Raw genomic sequence first — 12920 nt, forward strand, 5'->3', positions numbered from 1 at the left:
TGATAAATTTATTCTAGCTAAGTTATATATGGTCTCACACTTTTCTATTTGGAACTTTCTATTAAATGCATGTTTCATACTAGTTTGTATCCAATTTCTAAAGAAATAAATTATTTTAGAAAATATTTTTTTAATAACATATAAATACCATTTTGTAGAGCTCAAAGTCAATAATAATTTCATATAGAGTTTATAGTGTTTTAATTAGATATAATATATTGTAATTAAAAACTCTACAATTACGTATTTTAACACTAAAAAAGATGTCAATTTTAAGAAAGAAAGAAATATTTAATTATATAAAAATATTAAAAATCATATGATGTTATAGATGAGAGAATCCGCTTCTAGAATGTATAATTTATGTTTTGGTTAGAATAGATTTAAGTTTAAAAATGTGGAGGGAGATAAAAACTATCAATTTTAGGTGGGTTGAAATTTGAATTGTTATGAAAGAGAAAATATAGGTCTAAAGGTAATTTTTATTTTTGATTCTTCTATCTATATATGTTATCTATAACAAAAATTGAGATCAAAGGGAAATGTGTTTATTTCCGTATATTTTTGTGGTGAGAACAAGACCGCTAATTTTAGCATTCTTCAGCAAGTAAAAAGTTGTCTTCAAAAAGTTGGAAAATATACCAATTCTTATTCCAAATAATTTTTTTAGAATTATAATCCTAAACTTCATCCATTTGTATACATTTTATTATTTTACTTCATTTTCAAATTCTAAATAATAATACCAATTTTATGTTATCTATAATTTTGTTAGCCTTTTCTTTTATAAAAAGGTGACACAGGTTTGTGCTTTTATGCAAACATTTTTATAAATAGAACATAAGGTAAGTTAAAATGAGAATATTGACTTTCATGTAAATTATATTTTTAATTATTAAATTTTTAGTTTGAATGGAAGGACCAAAGAGATGGAATAGAGAAAACTAATTTGCTCTAACATTATATGTAAGTCTTGAAAAAGCATTCATATGACTAAATTTCTTGTATGAATAATTTTATAAAAAATATTTTGTTAAAAATATTGAATAAAAATATGTACTTTGGATTGATACCTACAAAGAAGAAGGCATGTTCTAGCAAGATCCAAATATTTACCAATTACAGGCAAGAATAAACAAAGAATAATGATTTGGCCTCCTCAACACAAAACCCTCACATAAATCTTTCATCCAATAGGATTTTGAGGTTGAACAAGGGATATGTAGTGTTTGATGAATTTCTCCAAGATGTTACTACACACCTCTGTCAAGGAGAGAATGGTCTCCATGCCCACATCCTCAATCATTGCTTGATTATTTAAAACAAAAATGCCACTATGTGATCCACCTCAAGCATCACATCTTCTAAGCTCTTCAATTGTACTTTCCCCTCCATCACCATGAATTACTTTTTGCTTCAAAATAGGAGACTTGATGTGGTTTGAAATCTAAGATCTAGAAATGATGGTCACTACCTCATGGTATGATAGGATACAATTAAGCCTACCTAACCCCTTTAGAAATACAATGGTGAAATGATAGAAATTATTTATCTCAGATTTTTGATGTTCTACTATTCTTTTATGGATGTTTAAGCCTATTTTCATTCTACTAGCAATTAGTTTCAAATTATTGATAGACATTCCTTACTATTTTTCTCACGTAGGCAGGGATAGTATATCAACAATCTCCATGCAGACAGGGACAAGTTGCTTATATAAATTGAAAGTGTGCAATAGGAGCAATTCTTGCTATGATCCAATTTCCAAGGTATAGCATTATTTGTGAGTAATAATTGGGTATGTGGTGTGTAATTACCAGATGCTTTAGAAGAGACACATAAAAAGATAGAGACATCATATCATCACCAAAATAATTAAAAACATGGATTTGTTCTACCCTTGTTTAAAACTAAGAATGAATGAGATTTCAAATTAGTATTTTCCAAGGTAGAATCTCAACTGATTTTTTCCTAGAAATATCAAAGTTTTTTTAAACAATGGTATTTCTTAGCAAAAAAAATAACAATGCTTAGATGTCTAGAATATAATGGCTACCAATATATAGTAGAATAAAAGGAAGTAAAGGAACCATAAGGTTTTTTAATTACAACAAATCATCAAATTAGGTGATTCCATGGAAAGCTATCAAAGAAATTAAGGAAATTTTAATTTTCATCAAAAAGATGTCTAAAATTAGTAATAAATAATTTTCACATTTTTCTTTATTACTCTATGAATTTAACTCCAAGAACATAAGATGTAACATAATCTAGATAATTATTGTTTTGCTTTGCACTCTAGATGGTTGGCTTAACATAAATTTTGACAATGTGACCAAAGACAACCCTAAGGATGTTGGTTGTGGAGAAATATTAAGAGATTTAAATGGTAATTCTGTTAAAGTTGCACCATGTCTAATTGGCACTTAGTCCAACCACATGGATAAAGTAAAAGTGGCCCTCTTGCTATTAATCTTGCCAAAGTTATCAATTATAATCATTTATGGGTTGAGAGTGATTTGAAAATCATTGTTGATTGCATAAATGAGAAAACCCCACCTATGTGGACTATACAGAATATCATAAAAGAGGAAAGATCAATGTTAAAATCTATTGGGAAATTCATCATTTTCCATACATACAAAGAAACCAATTCTTGTGTGAAATTTCTTACCAACATGAGCATATGAACATAAAGGATGATCTTTTGGAAATATAATATAGCTATAGAACTCTTATGCAAAGGACGAATTAAAGATGACATAAAACAATACTTCTTTAGAAAATTAAATAAATATAATAAATATATCAAAGCTATATAGTATAAATTATAATTTAATGTGTGGACTTGTGCCATATAGAGCATTATTTAAATCAACAACTTTTCTATGCATTTTTTTGTTGATATAAAGGTCAATTTGTCTATCAGTAACTCAACACTTTGTCAATTGGCTACATTGCTATTAATCTCTATAGTTGCTACCAAACTTATCATTTAGTTCACCATGTTTATCGAGCTTCACAGGAAAACTTCAAAGAACACTGAGTGTAGGAGAGGCTACTAAGCTAGTCAGTAGAAGTGAAGAAGATTGTAGTGTTACCCAAGCTTTGCAGTGTTAACCAAGTCCAATAGTACCTATCGAGCTCTTAGAGTTAATAAAGTGGATCTAGTGTTGACTAAGTCATTTAGTGTCAACCGAGTGATCCAGTTGCTATCGAGTTTCCAAGAGATGACTGAGTCACACAGTGATGATTGAGTTCAAGCTACTTGGAAGTGATTAGTATGGATGGACCTTCAAGTTCAATTGAGTGCCAAAGATTGCCAAGTATTGATAGTGTTTGTCGTATATCAGAATATCATCAAGTTTGTCTTTAGAACTTGAGTTATAATGGTTGGGCTGACTTTGTGAATTGTAATGAAATTGGTATTGTAGCTAACTCTACTAAGTACTGATTTGGATTGGTATATAAGTAATACATTATATCATATCCAAATAAGATATATGTGAAGAATATACAATGAGAAGGAGTGAGAATTGCAGAAGGCTACAAGTAGTATAAGGGACAACAAAGTATTATCTATCATAGTCAGGTGATCATTGTAATACAAGGAACCTCAACCAACAAATCAGAATTATGGTTTAGAGATTAGCCACTAGTTCATTATAACAAGTGCATCGGTCAAATCCTTTAAAAGGGTAGACTTAATAATCTTTGCTAAATCTCATAACCAAGTGCATACTTCATCGTATGTTTGTAAATCCTTTGAAAAGGTGGACCTCTTAGTCCTTATTGCTCCTAATAGGGAAGATCATCATAAGTGGTAAATTATAAGCCTTAACATGTTAACTATATGCTACAATACTAAAGCTTGTGGTATCATCCCAAACCTAGTTTTACTTTCTAATTGGAAGGTTTATGGGTCACCATATCTTATGTCAAGGTGTTAAATGAATGTTTATTTTCTTTCATTCTTTCATACATGCAATTAGAATAGAATATTATATGAAGGATTAATTGGTGAAGTGAGATAAAGTTTTATTGGTTCTTGATTCAACCCTCCCCTCTTAGTAACTTTGCCTACCTCATATTTCCAACAATTGATATTAGAGCTATTTAGGTTCTTACATAAGAAGTCTAACAACTTGAGAAAATATCAAAAGTAATGGAATTATACAAGCTAGATAAGGCTATTGATGATAAAACATTGGATCTTGAATTGGCTATTGGGAAACTAAGAAAGAAAAGGAGAAACTCTCTCAATCATTGAAAAAAAGAAAGATCTTGTAGTACAAATGAATGAAAATCTCTACACTGAAGAAAGAATCGAAGATATATATCCTGAAAGAAATTTAGATGAAGTTGTTAAAGAAATAAAAGATATATTAGAAAATAATTTTAACCTTCAAGAAGAAATCAAAAAACTAAAAATAGAACAAGACATTCAATCAGTCAAATTATGTGAAGTCATGGAAGAAAAAGACAAAGCCAAAGAAAAGATAGAAGAAAAGCACAATCAAATTCAACATCTATCCCCTCAAAAAGAAAACTTCATTGATCAAATCACCAATGAAAATGAATAACTTATGAATCTAAGATCAAGAAATGAAAAACTATAGAATGATGTCAACACTGAAAAATAGACCTATGAAAGACTGATGAAATATCAAGAAAGCATGAATCAATTGAATGAACAAAGGTAGTACAGACACAAAGGAAAATTTGGAATAGGATATTTAGAAGAAGGTGAATCATCTTAGCAAAATAATCAAAGACCTACCTACAATCATTGTGGTAAGATAGGTCATACATCAAATAAATGTTGGAGTAATCGTAAAGAAAAATTTAATGGAACGTGTTACAATTGTAATAAGCATGGTAATAAAGCAAGTGAATGTAAAGAGAAACCTAACATTGAAGGTAAATGTCACGGTTGAAAGAAATAAGGAAAAAAATCCTCAGAATGAAAAATCAAGCAGTAGAACCTAGTAGAACAAATTGTGAAAGCAATATTTTGATGAGATTAAATACATGGTGCAGATGTAACTACAACGGTGGATATGGGCACATTGGAGAAAACTATGTAAAACATCAAATGAGGAAAGAGAAACTACAAAAAGATGTTTTATTTATATAGAACTTGGACATCTTACTAAGAACTGTATGAGCATACGTATAATTCAAGATGAAAAGAATGTCAAAGTTGACAATATAAGAAAGCATATGAGGTAGCAATGGGTACAAAAATCTCCAGAGAATGCAAACCAAGATCATAAATTAAATACCACCCAAGTCAATGAATTGGGTGGTTCAAACACTTCAACTTAGTTCCCTATAGAGATTATTAGAGCTATGATTTGGAAGAAGAAGTCTAACACCAATTCCAACTACCAAACAAAATGATCAAATCAACATTCAAGATGCATTGGGATCATTGAGCATAATGGAAAGTAGAAGACGTTACCAAGGAAGGTCAGATCATAAGACCTCACCGAGAAAGGTTGAGTTGTATATTATAGGTACACATTTGATAGTTCCTACAAAGTTGTTGGTGACCCTACTAAGCTATGAATATATCCTGAGCATTCAAAGCAAAATTGAGTGGAGGACAATTTGTCATTGAGAAAGTATATGTCATAATCATTAATGGCAATTGAAAAAGGGAAATTTGTTAAACAGAAGAAATCAAATGCATTGTTTTACAACAAATTTCTAGAGCTAGTTTAGAAGAGAGAATTCAAAGCCCTTGAGCAATTTTGAGCACTTGTTGAAATTTTTCAAAGTTTTTAGTAAAACCCTACTAAGCATGGCATCCTTGAGCAACAAAGTGAAGAAAGGGTCTAAAATATTGTCTTGTGGAGTTGATTTCAAGGCGCCAAACATCAAGTTGAGTCTAGCCATTGTAGAAGCACTTAATCCATTTGGTGCATAATAAAAAATTCCACCTAAAGTATTACTTGTGTATGAAATCCATTCCTTTTATCACTACTCAATCCAAGAACTCAGAACCCTAGAAATGAATGAAGGATTCAAAGAATTAGGTGTGAATGGTGCATAAAATGTGAACATCAGTATTTGGAAACCAAGGGCTTGACACACATATCACATATTCTAAGAGATTTCCAAATCAAATGGATGAGATATATTCTGAGCTATGTACATAGTGGACAGTTATGGTTGGAGCAACTTATTTAGATAATGAAGAAAATGATTCATAGAATCACTGGACTCCTACTACTTAATAAAGCAAAGACAACTAAAAACCTAGGTCAGGTAGAATTGGAAAAGAGAACTCTTGCCAAGTGGGATGGAAAAAAAATGAAGATTAGCATCATAATTGACATGGAACTAAAATTTTGCATTCAAATCATTGCATATAAGATTTACAAAAGGAAGACTAAACAACATATCATGTGTAGCTATTGATCTCACTTACAAGGTTTTGAAGAATAACCTATCCTTTGAACTTTCTAAGTTACTATTGAACCAAATCAAGCAGAATTTGGAAAGCATGAGAGGATGAAAGAATAACCCATGTAAGTTTGGATCCCTTCTTACTTTTTCATTTTTCTTTGTTAAGAAATTCTTCCCTTCTAAGGGTATAGTAGTTTGGAGGAATGATGTTCCTATTTTGTATTAGATTAATGAGTATATAGTAGAGATGGGTGAAAATTTTGAGATTATCATTGATAACTACTTTGAAACATTCAATTTAGGATTCATAATAATCTTGAAGGTTAGACTACAAGGATGATATCTATTTCATGGTGGACTGTGACAAAGAGTACATTCAAGTAGTTAAACCTAGAGTGGCATGTGTTAAGCCTCTAGAGTACGAGGTTAGCATTGATATTCACCAAGGATGTCATTGAGGCTCTACTAAATGAGCCTATGGATGCTAAAGCTACATAATTTAGAAGCGATGATGAAGCTAAGGCAAGAATAAAGCTTGAGATTAAGTTACCTCAAGCAGTCAATAAAGGAAGGAAAAGAGTAAAAAAGCTAGTGAGAGGAACTAAGCAAGTAGGTTCCCCTCTAATGATTATTGAGGGAAAAGGTGATGTTATTAAAGAATATGATGTAGAGGATGATGAAGAAGAAGAAAAATCTAAGGATGAACAACCTTAGAGGAAGAAAGGAAAGGTTATCATAACCAAACCTACCAAGTCATCCCCTACTATATTCACAAGAAGGGCAGCCAAGTCAAGAAAGAAAATGAAGTTAGGTGAAGATGAAGCTGAGAAAATAATCTTCAAGAGATCTCCACCTACACTTGAAGATAGACTAAAGAAAATGGAAGAAGGATCTAACATGGAAAACTTCAAATTTCTCAAATATGAGACAAGGAATGAGGATGAGAAAAGGAAGATTGAGGATCATGTCATGACCAAGCTAGGAAGATGGAAGTACTCTCCAAATGAGCTTGGACAATAGATTCCTAATGAGCTTATGTAGGTAATAAAGGCAAGATGGGAAAATGCACAAAAGGCTATCAAGGATATCTATGAAAAAACCTTGAGGCAATGATGCCAAGCCTCACTAATAAGGAGGTGAAATAATAATTGAAGAAAAATGAAGAGAAGTTCACTCTTAAATTCAACACATGTATGATATGGATAAAAGACATTGAATACATAGTAAAGGAAACAACAACCATAAAGAAAAACATTTATAAACTACATCAACCTTGTGACTTTATTGTGCATGTTAATGACAAGGATGATTATGATGAGGAAGAGGACATAAAAATAAAAGATGATGAACTTGATGATATCAATCAGGATGATAAAGAGGAAGAATAGGAAGCTACTAGAGGAAGTCTTTGAAAGATACAAGGTATTGAGGAGACTGATATAGAGAAAATTGCAATAGTAGTCATGGCCACATTTCCTCACTTTTTGAACATAGCCTTAACATAATTTGGCTTAGAGATCACTTCTACCAATTTGGTTATGGTTTAGATTGCTAACCCAAGTACCCAAGCAAGTTCTCTCTTTTTAGCTAAATATATCAATGAGAGAAGTGCCTAGCACTTCATTTTCTGAGCAACAAGGTCCTCCATCATCAAGCTTGACCGAGAAACAACAAGGTATTCATGTTTTTAGTGTTATCTCAAATTTTGTTGCTAGTCCATAATTTTTTATTATTACTTATATTCCAAATATAAAAAGTACAATGAAAGTTGAGAAAGAGTCTCAGTCGAATACTAAAGTCCTATATAAGGGGAAGAAAATTATTTCCACCATATTAAAGGAAAAAGGAAAAGAAGCAAAAAAAATTGATATGGATGAGGATATAGTTTTTTTGAATTGGGATATCTCTACCCTCACTCTTGATCAAATGAATGCCATAGGTGAATTATTGAAGAAGAGAGCTAATTAGAAAAATCTCATAGAAGAAAACAAGAAAGAGAATGAAGTCTTTGAAGACATAAAGAGCATATTTATTGACGCTCTGAGTATTGAGGTTGATGGAACACAACCTATTTTGGATAAATTAGGAAATATTGTCCAAAAATTCAACAAAGAATTGAATGGATAATAAAAAATACTTTAGAGAGAAAAAATGAAGTTGGAGAAGAGAGTTTTAGAACAAGTTGCACAAAGAATTGTAATAGACCAAGTAGAGATAGCTACTATTCTTGGTACACTAGAAACATTTGTTAACAATGTTGTATTATTATTTGTCAATTTAAATGATACATCTATCTTCACCAAGGATATCAAGGAGAAATTATCCAAGATAGATGGAGACATGAAGGCAAGTGCACATCAGTTGTCACTTGACCCAAGCCAAAGCTCTACACATTATACAAAGATTAGATATCTGACCAATCTACAAGCAAAACTATTGAAAGAAGAAGCAAGGATTAGGGCCACACCTACAAATACCTAAGGCATGATTCTTCCAACCATAGATGTATTGCAGAAACATATTGCACATGCAAAGAGACTCATCCATGATAACAACTTCTCTATAGTTGATCACATGATGGAATTATCAGTAGAAGTTTAGATTGCATTACATGCAAGGAATGTGCTACAAGAAAATTGTGAGAAGACAATGGTACTTATTGTGAAGGTACATTTTGAATTCTTGTAATATTTTGGTATTAACATCAATGCATCTTAGAATTGAACACCAATGCAGTGTGTTGCAAACCATGCAGACACTTCCATTTAGGTATCCAACAAAATAGAGTGACAAATACCTCCCACTAGCTCTGCCATTGTAATTACCAAATGGGATATACTCACCACCATAGAGTAATGACCATCATTACCGTCTCAAAATAGATACAAGCACATCGAGCTCATCCAATCAACTAGATCAATTTCACCTTGAAGGGGCCCAATCCAAAAGTTTTGGAAATTATCTCTTGGAACTATGAAGAACAAGGACAATCTTACATGTGAACTCTACTATTGCACAAACATAGGTTGCAATTAAAGAAAAATTACAAGGCCATCACAATGGCTTGATGCCAATGTTCTGACTAATGCCAAAGGGGGAGATTATTGGCATAAAGGTCAATTTGTCTATTAGTGACTCAACACTTAGCCAATTGGCCACATTGCTACCAAGCTTATCATTCAATTCATAGTGTTTATCGAGCTTTAGAGGAAAATTTTAGAGCAAATTGATCATAGTAGAGGCTACCAAGCTAGTTAGTGGAAGTGGAGAAGATCATAGTATTGATCAAGCTCTATAGTGTTAACTAAGTCCAATAGTATTGACTAAGCTCTTAGAGTTAACAAAGTGGATCTAGTGTTGATCGAGTCATGTAGTGTTAACTGAGTGATCCCATTGCTACCGAGTTTCTCAAAGTTCACTACGTCACATAGTGTTGACCAAGTTCTAGATACTTGGAAGTGATTAGTATAGACCAAGCTTAAAGTTTAATATAGGGCCAAAGATTGTTGAGAATTGATAGTGTTTATCATGTATCAGAACATTATCAAGTTTGTCTTTAGAACCTAAGTCACAACAATTGGGTTGACTTTGGGAATAAGAATGAAATTGGTATTGGGGTAAAAGCACAAACCTATGTCACTCTTTTGAAAAGGAAGAAGCTAACAAATGTTATAATTGTTCACCTTCAATGTCATAAAATTTGTATTATTATTTTGAATGTGTAAATAAAGTAAACTAATGAAATGTGTAGAAATGGATGAATTTTAGGATTATAATTTTTAATAATTATTTAGAATTAGCATTGATACATTTTCCTAATTTTCATACATAATTTTTTAGCTACTGAAAAATGCTAAAAATTAAGGGTCTAGTTCCCACCACAAAATTATATGGAAATTAAATTATTCATCTCTAATCTTAGACTACATTATAAGTAACATAATAGCTAGGAGAACCAAAAATAAAAATTGGCTTTAGAACTATATTTTCTCTTTTATAATCATTCAAATTTCAACTCACTTGAAATCAATAGTTTCATCTTCTACCATATTTTTCAAAACCAATCTATTCTAACCAAGACAACAATTATATATTCTAGAAGATGACTCTCTCCTTGAGAATGCCATATAATTTTAATTCTTTTTTGATATGATTTATTATTTTTTTCTTTTTCAAAATTGACATCTTTTCGAGTGTTGAATTACGCACTTGTAGAATAATTTAATTACAATATACTAGATCTAAATGAAACTCCATAAAATCTATATGAGAATGTTTTTGACTCTAAGCTCTATAAAGTGGTGATAATATGTTATTAAAAAAATATCATAAAAAAGTTGTAAGAGTTATTGAAATGCCGCTTTTTAGAAATAATTTTATTTTTCAGTAATTGGATACAAAAAGTATAAAACATGCATTTAATAGACATTTCCACTTGGAAAAGTAGGAGACCATATATAACTTAGCTAGAATGAATTTATGTAGATCATATGTTTGAAAAAAATTTCCTTTTAGATATATATACTCAAATTCCATCATTTTGATAAGTTAGCCTAAAAGGTGACACAACTTTGTACTTTTACCCATTGTAGCCAAATCAAGTAAGTTGTGATTTGGATTTGTATATACGTAATACATTGTATCATATCCAAATGAGATATATGTGAATAATATATGATGAGAACAAGTGAAAATTGAAGAAGGCTACAAGAATTATAAGGGACAACAAAGTATTATCTATCATAGTTAGGTGATTATTGTATCGCAAGGAATCTCAACTAGTAAATCAGTGTTGCAGATCTAAAATCAACCACTAGTTCATCCTAATAGGTGCATCGGTCAAATAATTTAACATGATAGACTTAATAGTATTTTCTAAATCTCTTAATCGAGTGAATACTTCATTGTATGTTTGTAAATCCTTTGACAAGGTGGACCTCATACTCATAATTGCTCCTAATAGGGAAGATCACTAGAAGTGGTCAATTATAAGCCTTAATATGTTAACTTTATGTTGTATTACTAAAGCTTGTGTGTATCATCCCTGCCCCAATTTCACTTTCTAATTGGAAGGTTTTTAGGTCACCATATCTTGTGTCAAAGTGTTATGAATGTTTATTTTCTTTCATTCTTTCATACATGCAATTGGATCATAATATTATATGAAGGATTAATTGGTGAAGTGAGTTAAAGTTTTATTGGTTCCTGATTCACCATTTCCCCCTTAGTAACCTTGCCTACCTCGTATTTACAACATTTTGAATATCACTTCGCTTATTTTTTGTATTATTCAAAGAGATCTAGCTTTTAAATTTGTGCATGTTCATAGCAAAGGAAGAATAGTGGGTTGTGAACAAAGAATAAAATTCAAGCAAATATGAAATATGGAAGTGCATGTTGAAGGTTTGGAAATATTTGGCGATGGGATTTATGAGATTTATGATATTTCTTTCTTAGAAATTCTTTAGAGAAAGAAAGACCATGGAGGATGCCTTGAAAAAATTCTTCAAGGATGAAGATGAAATGAAAGTACTAGTTAAGGTGGGTTCTTTCTTTTGCAATAAATATATTAAGGCTATATGGAGATGTTTCATAAGGTATGATAGGAATTACTTTACCCTAGATGGTAGGAAGAACATGGTTCATTTAAAAAAAAATTTCTTCCTTAGTAATTTTCTATATGATGGTAATTTTTTCACTCTCTTATATACTAAAATTTGTAAATGGGAGTGCAATAAACCATAGGAAGAATGGTTCTTGTACCATCTTCTATGAAGGCTTTATCCTTCTCTTTGTTGAGTACTATAATGTTAAAACACCTAGTATGAGTTTTAAAGACAAGAAGGAAAGTGGGTATAGGAGTAAGGCAAATCTCCCATATATGGTAAGGTAAAAAATCTTATAGAAAGAGAAGACATTGGAATGGAGATGGTGGAAAAGGATGATACCACCTTGGAAAAAATTCAAGATGATAAAGCCTTGATGGAATTGTGTGGAAAAGGCTTGAGGATGGGATGGAAATTAGGATTAATAGTGAGATGACTCCGCTTGTCAAAAAATAAAAGACTTCCACTTCAATTGATAAAAAAAGTTAATAATTCCTAGGAGATTCATAACGAAATGCTAACCCAAAACAACAAAAAAGAAAAAAAAAAAATAATAATAAAAGGAATGTTTCCTATGATATCAATATTATTAGCTAATCTATGTTAGATTTTGAGTAGGGATATCTAGTTAAGGAAAATAAGGGTTATGAATACTTGATTTTTTTTTCCATCTTGAGATATTATGAAAAATATCATCACCGAGGTTAGGTAGAAGGAAGAGATTACTATTGCCATTGGCAACTAGGTTTTCATTGAAATAATCTCAATCAATAATATGGTGGATAAGTTGGAAAAATATTTACAAAAATAATTGGAGATGAGGAAAAGAAAGGATGAGATCATTTTGAGCTAATTGAATGAAAAAAAATTGAGATTATTCAAGATAGTTATAATAGAATC

This window comes from Cupressus sempervirens, chromosome 7, assembly GCF_028749045.1.
Source record: "Cupressus sempervirens isolate cs-2001-9-10 chromosome 7, ASM2874904v1, whole genome shotgun sequence".
NCBI classification, from domain to species: domain Eukaryota; kingdom Viridiplantae; phylum Streptophyta; class Pinopsida; order Cupressales; family Cupressaceae; genus Cupressus; species Cupressus sempervirens.